Source organism: Piliocolobus tephrosceles, chromosome 3 (genome assembly GCF_002776525.5).
Source record: "Piliocolobus tephrosceles isolate RC106 chromosome 3, ASM277652v3, whole genome shotgun sequence".
NCBI lineage: Eukaryota > Metazoa > Chordata > Mammalia > Primates > Cercopithecidae > Piliocolobus > Piliocolobus tephrosceles.
The window spans coordinates 104,255,103-104,268,929 of NC_045436.1; the positions used below are offsets into that span (position 1 = coordinate 104,255,103).

Genomic DNA, 13,827 nt, shown 5'->3' on the forward strand with positions numbered 1-13,827 from the left:
ATACTGTGAGTACACTTAATTAAGCTCTTGAAGGTAAATGTTATGCCAAAAAGAAGGAGAGAAAGGGAGGAAACAATGAAGGGAATTACATATACCAGAAAATAATCATTTTTCTGCTATAATAGGGGCCCTGAAATACTGCGGTTATTGAAATCGATTTCAGTGTGGTTAGGTTGAACCACAGAAAATGAACAGGACATTTTCACAATGCCTGATAATGCATAATAACAGAGCTATTAATGTGGTTTGGAAATTTTGTAAATGGCATAATGATATGGAAATTATATGTTCCTTGAAGATTTTACAAAATATTTATAAAAATATTTTTTATAAAGCTGTTTGGGTCTTATTTTGGTCAGGGGGCCATTTTCATTCTTAATAAGTTTTTCCATTTTCTCCCATGACTATTGATATACTTAGGTTTCCAATATTTTTAATCAATTCGAACTTTTACATTTTCTTAGAAATTAGAAATATCCATTTTATCAAGATTTACAAATTTAATACCATCAAGTTATCACTGGTACTATCCTGTAACATCTGTCATTTCATCTGTCTCAGTGGTAGAACTCCTAATTTCTAAGAAAAATTGTCTTGGGCCACACATAAAACACACTAACACTAATAATACCTGATGAGCTAAAAAAATGCAAAAAATATTTTCATAATGTTTTAAGCAAGTTTGTGAATTTGTGTTGGGTCACTTACAAAGCTGTCCTGTGGTCCAAGACAATTCTTCCAGTGTGGCCCAGGGAAGCCAAAAGATTGAACACTTCTGCTGTAGAGCCTGAAAACCTAAAAACTACATTTCCCAGATCCCTTTGAGGCAGGGTTCTGGCCACAAATTCGAATCCAGCTGTTGTTACTGCCTGTCCTAGTCACAGAAATACCGAGTTTTTCTGCAAGAGCAAAGCCAAGTCGTGGGTGGCAAGGAGGAAGATGCAATGCTAGCAGTGGTTTCTTTTGATCCATCTCTGCTTCTTGTATAAAAATCTCTGATATTACTTTCTTGAACTTAGTTGTTCCAGTGGTAGCCTCCTAAATCTGCATCTTCTTGATTCTGTCACTATAGAAACTTGCAGTACAGTTCAGCAATGTATTTTGGGAGTAAGCCCTGAAGGCACAGACAAAAGTCTGATTTTCCAGCTCTTCCTACAATTTTGTAAGTACCAAATTTACTGTATTAAATCTATTTATATTTAATAGATGAAAAGTGGTTAAAATATTATGATTCCTAAAGCTAATTGCTAAATAATTCCCTACTATTTTATAATTCATTAATATCTGGTTTATCTTTATTCATTTATTTCTCTGTAAAGTTTTCCACTGTTATTCTTCTTGGTTCTTAGATATAAGATTTAGTTCCCTTTCTTTCTTTCCTTCCTTCCTCCACCCTCCCTCGCTTCCTCCCTTCCTTTATTTCTTTTCTTGTTAGGAGTAAAAGCATTACACACTGCATTTTTCTCTGAGAATAGCTTTGGAGTCAACCCATATTTTGATATGTAGTACTGTTATTGCTAATGTCTAAATAGTATATAATTTTAGGTTTGATTTCCTCTTTTAAATAATAATTATTTGGCAAAATATTATTTCTAAAGGATTAAACAGCCCCTCTTCCTTTTTATTTTTTGTTGCCTTTTGTTTATCTAGTTTTGTTGCATTGTGGTCAGAGATATGGCTTTCTATCTTTTGGAAATTGTCATGTTTTACATAACATAATCAAATTTTGTAAATTTATAGATGCTCTTGGCACTGAAAATTTTATTCATTCTTTGTAGCCGCAAATCAATTTTATTTATATTTTGTATGTTTTAAATTTTTTGCCTACTCAAAATAAATTATCTCACTTGTGTTTCTACCAATTTCTTCTTTTATTCAAACAGCTTTTGCTTAATATGAAGGTTCATTAATTTAAATTTTTATTATGAATTGTCCCTTTTATTTTTTGTAAAATTTGTTTCATGTGACTGGCTTTTTCCGCCATCAAATCCATTTATTTCTTATACTTATTACTCTTTCTTTTTGCTTGCATTTGCCTAGTATTTTTCCATATTCTATAGACTTATTACATCATTTTGTTTTATGTATATTTATTTGTAAACAGCATATATTAATAGAGAACTTTTGCGTGTAGATATATTTAATCAATAATATGTTTTATCTTCGTTCTTTTTTATAATACATTGTATATATATTATGCTTTTAATTCTATTCATATAGGCATAATATCTCAAAAATATTACAGGTTTTGTTCAAGACTGCCACAATAAAGCAAATGTCACAGTAAAATAAGACTTTTTTTGTTTTGTTTTCCAGTACATTGAAAAGTTGTGTTTATGTTACTGTGGACTACTAAGTATGAAATAGCATTATGTCTTCTAAAAATGTACATTACTTAAATTTAAAAATATTTTATTGCTAATAAGAAACTAAATTAAAAACTCTAATAATCATCTGATCCTTTAACGAGTCATAATATTTTTGCCAATGGAGGGTCTAGCCTTGATGTTGATGGCTGCTGATTGGTCAGGGTAAAGATTGCTGAAGGTTGGGGTGGCTAAGGCAATTTCTTAAAATTAAAAAAAATGAAGTTTACTGCATCTATTGACTCTTTCTTTCACAAAAGATTTCTCTGCAGCATGTGAGGTTATTTGATAGTATTTTATCCACAGTAGAACTTCTTTCAAAACTGAAGTCAATCCTCTCAACTCCTGCTGCTGCTTTCTCAGCTGTTTACAGACTACTCTAAACCTTCTGTTGTCATTTCAACAACATTCACAGCGTCTTCACCAGAAGTGCATTCTGCATCAAGATTCCAATTTTTTTGCTCATCCATAAGAAGCAATTCCTTAAAGTTTTATCATGGGGCCAGGTGCACTGGCCTATAATCCCAGCATTTTGGGAAGCCAAGATATACGGACCACTTGAGCTCAGGAGTTTGAGATCAGCCTGGACAACATGACAACACCCTGTCTCTACAAAAAATACAAAGACTAGATGGACATGATGACATGTGCCTGTAGTCCCAGCTACTTGAGGGGCTGAGGTGTGAGGATCACTTGAGCAGGGGAGGTTGAGTCTGCAGTGAACCATGTTTGTGCCATAGCATTCCAGCCTGGATGACAAAGCAAGACCCTGTCTAAAAATAAAATAAAATAAAATAATAATTATCATTAGGTTGCAGCAATTCAGTCACATCTTGAATTCTAACTCTCTTGCTATTTCCACCACATCTGCAGTTATTTCCTTGACTGAACCTTAAACCCCACAAAGTCGCCCATGAGGGTTGGAATCAACTTCTTCCAAACTCCTGTTAATGTTGATATGTTGACCACCCCCACAATGAATCATGAATGTTTTGAATGGTATCTGGAATGGTGATTTATTTCCAGAAGGTTGTCAATTTACTTTGCCCAGATCCATCAAAGGAATCAGTATCTGTAACAGTTATAGCCTTACAAACAGTATCTCTTATGTAATAAGACTTGAAAGTTAAAACGACTCCTTGATCCATGGACTATAGAATGATGTGTTAGCGGGCATGAAAACAATGTTAATACCCTGTACTTCTCCATCAGAGCTCTTGGGCGACACGTGCATTGTCAATGAGCAATAATATTCTGAAAATCTTCTTTCCTGAAGAGTAGTTCTCAAGAGTGGGCTTAAAATATTTAGTAACCTATGCTGTAAACAGACATGCTATCATTCCAGACTTTATTGTTCCATTGATAGAGCACAGGCAGAACAGATTTAGCACAGTTATAAAGGGTCCTAGAATTTTTGGAATGGTAAATGAGCATTGACTTACACTTAAAGGCACCAGCTACATTAGCCCATAACAAGAGAGTCAGTCTGTCCTTGGAAACTTTGAAGCCAGCCATTGACTTCTCCTCTCTAACTGCGAAAATCCTTGATGACAACTTCTTCCAACAGATGGTTGTTTCGTCTACACTGAAAATCTGTTGTTTATGTAGTCAACTTCATCAATGATGTTAGCTAGATCTTCTGGATAACTTGCTGCAGCTTCTACATCAGCACTTGCTGCTTCATCTTGCACTTTTATGTCATGAAGATGGCTTCTTTCCTTCAACCTCATGAACCAACCTCAAATCTATTTTATTTCATTATGCCTATATGAAAGGCATGCGTATCTTTTTCCCCATATTAAATATGACTTTTATATCACTGTCATTTTTTATTGTGTATTGTGTGATTTCTTTAGATTGTGTATTCAATCATGTGTTTTTCTTCTATTTATTCTCCTACCATTTTTTAGCTCTTCCATTAATTTTCTGAGCTTTTTTATCTCCACATTTTCCTCCTCAGATGCCTTACTTTTTTATTGAACTCTTCATTCTCTTATTAGAGGTCTTCTTCTAGAAAGGACATTTTACTGGTTCTCTATCGTTCCATAACAATATTATCACTAACGTAGTGGCTTAGGACCACACATGTGTTATCTCACAATTTCTATGGGTCAGGAGTCTGAGCATCACTTAGCTGGGTCTTCTGCTTTGAGGGTCTCACAAGGTTGCAATCAAGGTGTTAGTTGGGGTTGCAGTCTCATCTGAGGCTCAACTGAAGGATCTGCTTGCAAACTCAACATCGTTCCTGGCAGAATTCAGTTCCTGGCAGACTACTACACTGAGGGCTCAATTTCTTGTTGGCTATTGACCAGAGGCCACACTCAGCTCCTTGCCCTGTGGCTCTCTTCCTATATCTGGGAATATGGTAGCTTGCTTCTTCAAAGCCAGCCAGGATCACGATAGGCTACAATCTTATGTGATGTAATCACATGCTTAAAATCATCATTCCTTCCTATTTGCACTGTATTCTATTGGTTAGAAATAAATCATAGGTCTTACTCTCAGTCAAGGAGAGGATGCAAGGATCTGAGCACCAGGAGGCAAGGGTTATGGGGGGTGATCTTAGAGTCTGCCCACCACAATGACATTGTATGTAATTTCTTGAAGACTGTGTTAGTTTCCTAGGGCTGCCATAGCAAAGTGGTTGACTTAAAACAAAAGAAATTTATTGATTTACAATTCTCAGGGCTAGAATTCTGAAATTAAGGTTTTGACATGGCTATGTTCCCCATGAAAGCTGTACGGCAGAAAACTTCCTTGCCTTTTCCTAAGCTTCTGGCAGCTCTTAGAAATCCTTGGTGTTCTGTGGTTTGTAGCTGCATCACCCCAATCTGCCTCCACTGTGACATGACCTTTTTTCCTACGTATGTCTCCATATGTCCTCTCCTCTTCTCATAGGATGCCAGTCACTGGATTTAGGGCACACCTTAATACAGTAGGATCACACTTTCCTATTTGCATTTTCAAAGAATTATTTCTTAATAAAGATTACATTCTAATGTTCTAGGTAAACATAAATAGAAAGAGACACTATTCAACCCACTACAAAGATTACAAGGAAGTATTTATTTTAACTCTTGGAATATTTAGTAGGTAATTTACCTTGCATTGTATGCTCTTCTTCTGCAGTTTATGTTTTTTTTTCCTTTTAAAATATATTCTTACATTCTGTCTTCTTTTTTTCTCATAGTAATAGAAATTACAGATTCACTCATCCTTTTCCGTTGCCTGTCTCTAACACAGAAACTGTAATAGCTAGCTAGTTATTTTCCTTGCCTTCCTTATAACTAGTGTTTGCCCAGAGACATGGTGCTTGTCAATGAGTTATTGACAAAAAATTCTGCATAGGAGTGAAGAGTGACATGAGATTTCTGGTTCTTCTCTTCCTTTCCTCACTCTGCTTTACTTCTAGCAATCTCCATGGCTCAGAGAATAGGCTGAAGGCTATAGAGCTGACATACCAGCCTGGTTTCTTATTTAGTTCCACCTCTCCTTTAAACTAGACATTCTACTTCTGAGGTTCCCCCAGGTTCAGATTTTGCTACTCTAGTCACAATTTTTCAGGATTGTTTCATTTGAGAGAAATGAAACATTATTTCTTTGAGAGAAATCTTTGTTCTGCTCGAGATTCAAGAAGGCATGCTTTGGTTCTTGGCAATCAGCCTCTTCCCTTATTTTACTTTATTGCTGCTTCCTTTTTTGTAACTTAGGGTTGTATAATTTCCTTGTTTCATTGAAGATGAAGTTGGTTGTTTGGTTGGTTGTTTTTCCTACATTGTTATTTTTTATTTTTTCAGTATTGGTAAGTTTCAAGGGGGAGGATCAAACTTTTAAAAATATTTTTATCTTGCCATCTTTAAAAGTCTCTATAAACTATCTTTAAGAATTTTAACATCGTTATTTAACCTCTACTTCTATAATAGTCAGAACTGAAAGTAAAATATTCTATATTGAATTCTCTCTATTTAATATAATGAGTTTTGTAAATTTCACTTCAGTATCCCAAGTTCCCAAGTAACCGGGACTATAGGCATACACCACTATACAAAGCTTTTTTTTTTTTTTTTTTTTTTTTTTTTAACAGATACGGGGTTTCACCATGTTGCCTCAGCTGGTCTCAAACTCTTAGGCTCAAGCAATCTACCTGCTTCCGCCTCCCAAAATGCTGGGATTACAGGAGCGAGCCACCATGCCTGACCAAATTTAGTTAACTTTTTTCCTTTTCCAACTTTTCAGTCTTTGCTAATATAACATGGAATCTAGATCCAAAGTGTCATTACATTAATATTATATATATTTCCCTATTCAATGTTTATACGATGGTTTTTTTATTTAGTTTATAAGCAAGTTTACAGCCATTTTCAGCTCCCTTTTTACCAAGTTTCAATGCTTGCGGTTCTTCATTTCAAACCCTTAATTTTCACTCTCTCTTAATTTTGGTTCATATTTCACTTTTTGGAGAAATATTTAAGGCATTTTAAAAATTATATAAAGGTTGTCTCATAGCCTTTGCATATTTGAGAATGTCTTTCTGTTGACCTTTACCTGTCATGACTATATATAGATGAAAATACAATTCTGTGGTTAAAACTTTTCCAGCCTCAGATCAGCCAGTATTAGCTTTTGGATGTGTTGACAAATGATCCCCAAATTTCAGTCATTACAACTTCAAAGCTTTATTTTCAGTCACACTACTATTTCCTTGCAGGTTGGCTGCAGCTCTGTACCACATCACCTTCATATCGGCACCCAAGCTGATGGAGCATCTAGAATACTGCTGGTTGTCTGGCATAGGGCAAAAAAGCATGGCAAACCATATTCTGGCTCTTAAGTATCTGCTGGAAAGTAATGCAGTCATTTATATTTGTATTTAGTAAGTTGCATAGTTCAGCTATGTCAATAGGCAGGAAAGTACAACTATCTCTTACGAATGGGCAGCAAATATTTGTAAACAATAATGCAATTTATTATACCTGCATGTGTTACAGACATTGCTCTTTATGCTGGTATTTCCATTCATAAGAAAGAAGGTTAAATGAAGATTATTATATCTGAGATAGAGGAAATAGGAATAAGAATCAGTTTAGGGAAGGTGATAATTGTAGTTGCAGAGAACTGAGTATGAAGTATCTAGTAGGCAACTGGATATGAGACTGAAAGTGTTGGGAAAGGTCTGGGTTGGAGATATTAATTTATGTAATCAGTGTAAAGAACTGAATTCATTAGAATTACTGAAAGGATTGATAGAATGAAGCTGTCACCTTAGAGCACTATCTGCAAGGGGCAGGTAGAGAATTTGAGAGGAACCAGGAAGAAGGGACTAGACAGTATCAGGGAAAAGAAGAATCCGAATTGCCAAAATATGGACAGAGAACTTCTAGTATAAGATGGAAGATACCACTTTATGTTGAATTAGGAGAACATTGATGACTTTGGTAAGAGCAGTTTCAACAGAGTAGTAAAGTTGGAAGCCAGCAACAGGTAACTAAAGAATGAGTATTAGAGATTTAAGTGGAGAAATAAAGTATAAATGGAGCACTCTTTTAAAAACCTTCAGAGAGAAAAAAAATGGATATTGGGAGATTTTTCCCCCCATCTGAACAATGAAGAGACTTGGAAATATTTAAAGGACCAAGGATTGTGTTTTTGTGTGTGGGTATGTGTGTGTCTGTGTGTACATACATATTCATTCTTATTTTGTAAATAGGCAGAGGGATATACAAGATAAAATCACTTGGAATTTTTTTTTTTTTTTTTTTTTTTTTTTTTTTTTTTTTTTGAGATAGAGTCTTACTCTGTCACCCAGGCTGGAGTGCAGTGGTGCAATCTTCACTCACTGCAACCTCCACCTCCCGGGTTCAAGGGGGTCTCTTGCCTCAGCCTCCTGAGTAGCTGGGATTGCAGGAGCCCGCCACCACACCCAGGTAATTTTTGTATTTTTAGTAGAGACAGGGTTTCATGATGTTTGTCAGGTTGGTCTTGAACTCCTGACCTTGTGATCCACCCGCCTTGGCCTCCCAAAGTGCTGGGATTACAGGCGTGAGCCACTGCACCCGGCATCACTTGGAACTTAAAACCAAAATTAATCAACATAGCTATATTTAAATTGTGTAAAATCCATGCAATTATAGTTAGTATTTAATGTCATGGTATGTGCATTAGTCTGGGTTCTCCAGAGAAATAGAACATTAGATAGATGATTGATAGATAGATAGATAGATAGATAGATAGATAGATAGATAGATAGATAGATAATTGATGATAGATAGATGATTGATAATAGGTAGATACATGATAGACATGTAGATAATACATAGGTAGATACATAGATTTATCATAACGAATTAGCTTAGCTGGTTACGGAAGCTTAGAAATCCTAAGATCTGCAGTTGGCAAGCAGGAGACCCAGGGGAGCTGATGCTATAGTTCCAGTCTGAGTCCAAGTATGAAAGCAGGAGAAGACTGGCTTTCCAAGTCAAAGACAGTCAGGCAGAGAGTAAATTCTCCCTTACTCCACTTTTTTTGCTATATTTGGGCCTTGGGCAGATGGGATGAGGTCCACTCACATAGGGAGGGCAATCTGCTTTACTAGGTCTACTGATTCAAATGTAACATCCAGAAACATCCTCACAGACACAGCCAGAATAATGTTTAACCAAGTATTTGGGTACTTCATGGCCCCAGTAAGTTGCCACATAAAATTAACCATCATAGTATGTCATTACATTAAACTTGGATTTATTTTTTTTTAAATGAGGCTGGGAGTGGTGGCCTATGCCTGTAATCTCAGCGCTTTGGGAGGTCCAGGCAGGAGGATCACTTAAGCCCAGGAGTTAGGGACCAACCTGGATAACATGGCGAAACCTTCTCTCTACTTAAAAAAAAATTTTTTTAAGGAAAATAAGTGATATTATATACGTAACATAATTGATTTTATAGAGTCTCACTATGAATTCAGAATGATTTAATTTCTTGATAAGGCAAGTAAATATAACTCTATTTGTTCGTGACTGGTTCTATCTATAAACCTAAGCTATTGAGGAACATTTTTAAATTAAGTAACTTTAAATTTTTAAATAAAGTAGGTTGTGTGTTTGGTTATTTCGTTTGTCATTGTGTCCCTCTACCCCATCCCATCATCTGGAAGTTTCAAAAGCACAACTACAAAAAAGGAACTTGATTTTTAAAGATTATATAATGGTGGCAGAAATGTCAAGTGATAAGGAAGATAAAAGAGGAAACACAAAATATTGCAGTGATAGAGAAGATGTCAAAAAAACCAGGTCAATGTTTGACTTCATTCACAGTTGCTCCTCAAATACGACATTGCCTTGAGGATAGAGTGCCCTCATATTAGCACACATTCTGATTAGGATAGCAGGGCCCAATAGCCAGTGTTAAAGAAAACAAATATGTTTTCCAGTCTTGCCATAACACACATGAAATAAACAGGAAAAAAATTATAAATTAAATATGTTTGGAATCATTAATAATTCAGCATATTTTATTCATTCCTTAAATGTGTGTACTTCAATAAGTTATGATAGGTGTCAATTGCTTGATTCGAAACTTCTTTACTCTGATATTGAAGAATTTTGTAATATTAAATGATCTTACCAAAACTGGACCAATAAAGAGCCAAAACACAGTTATTGTCCTCATTGAATTTACAGGCATAAACCACATAGTAACATAAAAAACTGGGCCGGGCACGGTGGCTCAAGCCTGTAATTCCAGCACTTTGGGAGGCCGAGATGGGCGGATCACGAGGTCAGGAGATTGAGACCATCCTGGCTAACACAGTGAAACCCTGTCTCTACTAAAAAAATACAAAAAAAAAAAAAAAACTAGCCAGGCGAGGTGGCGGGCACCTGTAGTCTCAGCTACTCAGGAGGCTGAGGCAAGAGAATGGTGTGAACCTGGGAGGCAGAGCTTGCAGTGAGCTGAGATCCAGCCACTGCACTTCAGCCTGGACAACAGAGTGAGACTCCGTCTAAAAAAAAAAAAAAAAAACATTAAAAACTATAAAATTGCATCCGTGATTAGTGCTATGAAGCAAGATTGAGTGGTTCTATGAAAAATTTAATGGTGGGATTTGTGACTTAGATAATTCAGTGAAGACATCATTAAAGTAGATGAATAATAGAGACTGGAAATAGACTGTGCAAAGGCCATGTGGCAAAAGGAGCGTGTCAAGAAGGGACTGAACAGGCCAGGATAATAGCAGTAGAGAAAGTGCATTAAATTATGGCTCATGTTGACATTAGAGAGGTGGGTGGTTGGCCAACTATGCCAGGTCCCAAGAACCATTGAAAATTTGTAAATGGAAACAATGGATTGGAAGAGATTCAAGTGAATGTGGGTAGACTAGATAAAAGGATATCTCAGTTGAAAATATGAGAGTAGGGTAGTACCAGAGAAAATGGGAAGAGGTATTCATATTTGAGAGTTATTTGGAAGTAAAATTGGCAATACTTGGTAATAGATTTGATGCAGGGAACAGGAGAAATTGAAATGTTATACACCTTTTGAGGTTTCTGAGTAAAGCAATACAACAAAAACTCCACTCAGACAGAAAGCTCAAAATATAGGTTTGAATAAGTCCGAGGATTATTTATAGGAATTGAGGACAGGAGTAAATATTTATTATACTGTAGTTTATATGTGTTGACAATAATTTGTGTGCCCCACTTGAGTAGAAGGAGGTACTCCTGTACCATCTTGTTATAGTTCTTAAGACACTATCATTCCTGGTTGATATCTATCTCTTTCTCTAGACTGTGAGCTCCATAAAGGTAGACAGTAGGTTTTTTATTGTATCTCCTGCAGGCAATCTAGTTTCTGGCATAGTAACCACTCAAATATTTGCAAAGTGAAGTAATTAGGTCATGACTTAAACTTTAAATTTATTTTCCAAATTAATTTTACTATAGTTATACAATTTAAATGTCCTTTTTTTTTTTTTTTTTTTTTGAGACAGAGTCTCGCTCTGTAGCCCAGCTGGAGTGCAATGATGTAATCTCGGCTTGGCTCACTGCAGCCTCCGCCTCCCAGGTTCAAGTGATTGTCCTGCCTCAGCCTCAGCTGGAATTACAGGTGCCTGTCGCCACACCCAGCTAATTTTTGTATTTTTAGTAGAGACAGGTTTTCACCATGTTGGCCAGGGTGGTCTCAAACTCCTGACCTCAAGTGAGCTGCATGCCTTGGCCTCTGAAAGTGCTGGAATTACAGGTGTGAGCCACTGCACCCAGCCTTAAATAAGTTTTAATGTAAAATTTTTCTAGATTCAAAATTTCCAGATAATAACTTAATTTCCTCATTTATATTTAAACTCTATTATTGCTGTATTACTGATTATGGTCAGATCTGACTGTTGGAATAATGATCACCACCACCACCACATGCTAGTTGTGATGATTAATTTTAGGTATCAACCTGACTGGATTAATGAATATATAGATAAGCGGTAAAGCATTATTTTGGGGTGTGTCTGTGAGGGTGTTTCTAGAGGCAATTGGAGTGTGAGTCTGTGTGGACTAAGGGGGAAGGATTCACCCTCAATGTGGGTGGGCAACATCCAATCAGCTGGAGGCCCAGACAGAACAAAACAGAGGAAAAGTGAATTGGTCTCTCTGTACTAAAGTTGGGATACACTCTTCTGCCCTTTGACATGAGAATGCCAGGCTCTCCAGCCTTTGGATATCAGGACTCACACCAGCTCCCCTCTGGGTTCTCAGGCCTACATAGTTGGAATGAGCCACGCTACTGGCACCCCAGGGTCTCTAGCTTGCAGACGGCCTGTTCTGGGACTTCTCAGCCTTCAAAATTGCATGAGCCAATTCCCCTAATAAATCCCCTCTCCTGTATTATCTATATTCTATTGGTTTGGTCTCTCTGGAGAACCCTAACTAATACGGAAGCATAGGGTATAGTCCTAGGTGTCCATCTAGGAGACTAAGTAATTTTGTATCACCCAGCATAGTGTTTTTTAGCATACTTTAAGAGTTATGGAATAAATTAACAGAGACCTCTCGCTAGTTACAGATGGTAACAGACCCACTAATTTTTCATTCTAGTCAGCAGATGGCAGTGTTTTACTTTATTTAGTTAACTGAGGTTTGTTTCCTGAGTCTTGCAACACAATTTTAACTTAATCCATGAACTAACACAGTATTTTTTAGTTAACTTTATACTTTTGGAACCATAAATAAATGTTATAGAATAGGGGTTGTTTTAGGTTTTAAAAAATCGCACATTTTTTAGTCAACTTGAGCTCTCTTAAACTCTTTAAATTTGCTTTTTACTTTAATTGCAAACAATTGTTCTCATTTTTGTAAACAGGAAAACCCTGTATATTTACTCTATTCCTTAGCTTTATTTCTAAGAAAGGTCAACGCTGAACATTAATTCTGGAAATTAAGTTTAAATTATATTTAACCGAAGATGGCACAGTTAAAAGTTTCTTTGGTTGAGTTTGTCTCCTCTGAGCCCTGTCAATTCTGTATGGGACTTGAGACTGAGTCAGGAGACCTGGATTTCATTCAGATTGCTACAAAGTTTGCACTAGATGAGCTACACTGAGCCACTTGAATAATTTTTCACTACGATTTTTAATGAGTGAAATAAGCTCAATGTGTATACTACTATACAGTTGACCCTTGAACAACGCCAGAGTTAGGAGTGCTGATGCCCTCCCTGGCCTCTGTGCGGTTGAAAATCTGTGTGTAGTATCTGAATCCCCGAAAACTTAACTACTCATAGTCCACTGTTGACCAGAAGCCTTACTGATAACATAGTTGATTCACATATATTTTGTATATGTATTATATACTTACCTTTACAATAAAGCCAGAGAAAAGAAAATGCTATTAAGAAAATCACAAAGAAGAGAAAATATATTCATGATTCATTAAGTGGAGAAGCATTATCATAAAGGTTTTCATCCTCATCATCTTCAGATTAAATAAGCTGAGAAGGGGGAGGAAGAGAAAGAGTTTTTCTTGATGTCTTGGTGGTGGCCAAGGTGGCAGAAAATCTCCATAGAAGTGGATTTGCATAGTTCAAACCTGTGTTGTTCAAGGGTCAAGTGTATTTATCCTGTAAAAACATTGTAAGTTTACTGGTTCTAAAAGTCTGAACTCTCCACAGAGAAACATACAGGAACTGAAGATGAAGACGACCTTTAACTTTAAGTAGAAATAGAATTTATTAATAATCAAAGCCTTCAACCCCCGTCTCTATTATAGTGCTGATAATTATGATAAACAAGGGCAAAACATGACACTATTCTCTTTCCTCCTGTGAGCCTGTAACTCTTTAAAGTTTAAAGAAGCTTTGTTACATCTTACTTACTTAAGTATAAAGAGAAACAATACATCGAGCTACACACATGCCCCTTCCCAAAACAAAACAAACTCTCCAGTACCTCTTTTGAATGTATTTATAAGAAAAACAACAGAAA

The 13,827-nt window shown here is 36.3% G+C and overlaps 1 protein-coding gene across 1 annotated transcript in view; it reads right to left on the reverse strand.

Moving 5' to 3' along the window:
• LOC111549357 overlaps nt 1-13,827 on the reverse strand; it is a 29,474-nt gene that overhangs the window by 12,980 nt on the left and 2,667 nt on the right. The gene's annotated exons all lie outside the window — the stretch shown is intronic.